This window comes from Trachymyrmex cornetzi, unplaced genomic scaffold (genome assembly GCF_001594075.2).
Source record: "Trachymyrmex cornetzi isolate Tcor2-1 unplaced genomic scaffold, Tcor1.1 scaffold2182, whole genome shotgun sequence".
NCBI lineage: Eukaryota > Metazoa > Arthropoda > Insecta > Hymenoptera > Formicidae > Trachymyrmex > Trachymyrmex cornetzi.
Window position 1 is genome coordinate 6,623 of NW_017296828.1, and position 2,313 is coordinate 8,935.

The 2,313-nt window shown below is 28.8% G+C and overlaps 2 long non-coding RNA genes across 2 annotated transcripts in view; both read right to left on the reverse strand.

Annotated features, from left to right (window-relative positions):
• Positions 1 to 7: 7 nt before the first annotated feature.
• Positions 8 to 1,552, reverse strand: LOC108760101 (uncharacterized). The gene is made up of 4 exons (XR_001940072.1): positions 1,375 to 1,552; positions 1,104 to 1,263; positions 123 to 194; positions 8 to 34 (listed from the first exon to the last, which is right to left on the reverse strand). It is a non-coding gene; the product is annotated as an uncharacterized LOC108760101 (long non-coding RNA).
• A 255-nt stretch (positions 1,553 to 1,807) lies between these two features.
• LOC108760100 (uncharacterized) overlaps positions 1,808 to 2,313 on the reverse strand; it is a 2,798-nt gene continuing 2,292 nt past the window's right edge. The window contains exon 5 of the long non-coding RNA XR_001940071.1: positions 1,808 to 1,874. This is a non-coding gene — a long non-coding RNA (uncharacterized LOC108760100). The remainder of the gene's footprint in view (positions 1,875 to 2,313) is intronic.

Below are 2,313 nucleotides of genomic sequence, written 5' to 3' on the forward strand. Positions count from 1 at the left end.
TCATAGGGTTCGGTGTTCTCTTTTTCATCTCGGCCTGTAACAGATAGATTCAGAATATAGTGTTATGGAAAATATATTTCAGAGAACAATATGTATAATTTATATATTTATAAAAAATATACCTGCTTTTTCTCTCAAATATCTAATTTTTGCATATTTAAACCATGAGGATACATGATCTTGAAAATTTCTATCTGTGTACGTTGGAAAATGTTTTCTTATTGCATCTACGCATGCGATAATAAAAAGAGGGTTACATATTTTATATTTTTATAATTAAAAGAAGAAAGGTCTTACGGAAAAATGTCTGTCGAATTGGCTAATTTTTTAATATGTTGTAATTCTCGTTATTCTGAACAAGTCTTAATAGTTACAACTTGATCCTATAATATGAGCCATTTCCGTACTACAAGCCTTAGAAAGCCCAGATTTAATTTGTAAATGTATAGGTTTTTCTACTTGGATGTGTAACCCTTGATCGAATGAGCATGCGTGCATGTGCACGCGCGTGCGCGCGCGCATGTGTGTGTGTGCATACGTGCACCTTAATTACACTTGATGATTATAACAACTAATATATAATTGCATGAACAGTTATATAACACATTTATGGAATTGTTGTTTCCTAATTATACAGACGTATAATATGAAAGGATGATAACATGAAGATTTATTAACTTTTAAATAAAAAAATTAATATATGCACGCACACATGCACGCATTCTCGCCACACGTATGCACGTACATTCGATCAAGAGTCACAAATGCAAATAGATAAGTAGGTATGTTAAGTTTGGATCTTCTAGAGCCTTCATAACGCAAAAATAGCTCATAGGATCAAATTGTGTTCATTGAGACTTGTTCAAAACGAGAGCTATATTTCAAAAAATTAGTCGATTGATTTGACAGAAAGACATATTTTCATAAGAATGGTGTAGGGATGTGAGGTCTTTTATCAAATATATGAGATTCGTCTTTTACTTTTTTTAGCTAGTACGAAAAACAGTAGCAAACAAAAGAAATGCGTAATACTCTTCTACGCTGCCAGCGGCGCAGTCAGAGTTAGAAATAAAAATTAAAAAATTCGTAACTTTTACACATACCTCTTAAAATTGCCATTGTACGTAATGAGCACAATTGATAATTTCCCTTGCGGCCAAACCAAGATCATTTACATCCCAGTTTATTGGTAAATAGTTTCTCCAATCCATTTTTACTTTGAACTTGGGCAGTATTCCCTCCTAATAAATAGAAGAACATTTCCTATACAAGAAATAAAAGCAGTTAATGTTTCGGGTAATACAGGATTTCATTTTTAATGTAATTTTATTTTTAAATTATTCAAGTATATTTTATATACTTAAAAACTCCTACCAATTGTTTTGATGCGACTATATTTGCTGTTAAGCTATCATCAAACTCTAACAATTTTCTATATTTATTAAAAGGTTTTGTAGGAATTATGTTTGTCGTATTTTGTATAATATTTGGATTTATTACTGCGTTTGAAGCAACATTAATATTAATTCGAGAATCTAATTGTTTTAGAAACTCATTTTGCTGTTCTACTATTTTCCTAGTTGCCAAAAGATTTTGTAATATTTGTAACATTACGTTGTAATCTGAAAAATAGCATTTGTGTAATTAATATTTTGTAAAAATAACAGAAAAAAAATGTTTACGTAACATAAAAATAAAACTTTTTATGTAATTTCATATTTTTACACTTACAATTAGCTTATTTAATGAAGTGTAAGCATAAGAATAATAATTTTAGATACTAAAATTAATACCTGTTCGTAAATCTTCAATAATAATATTACTCATTGTAGAATTTCCGTCTTCATTCGTCATCACAGCAGCAATATTACTTTCTTAAAATAAACAAAATAATATTTACTTATTTTAAAGTGGTGTAAATATATACGAATAATTTAGATCAGTGGTCGCAAGGATTTTTTAGTATTATTATCTGTTTGTATTATTTGCTGATTCATTTGTAAAATTTTTATTAAGTCTTTTTTTACTATTCGCCGCAAATGTCTTTTACTTGTAAAATATTTTTTAATTTTAGTCATTATTATATATCCAATACAAAATTATATATATATAGCAGTTTATTATTTAATACACTTTATCTAATAATAGCTAAAAAATTGTAATAAGTAAGAAGTTTAAAAATACTTATCGCATGTATGTAGCACGAGAATGGTCCGAAGAATGATTTTTTCTTTAGAGATATGTGTCTTTTTGTGTGTGTGTGTGTGTGTGTGTGTGTGTGTGTGTGTGTGTGTGTGTGTGTGTGTGTGTGTG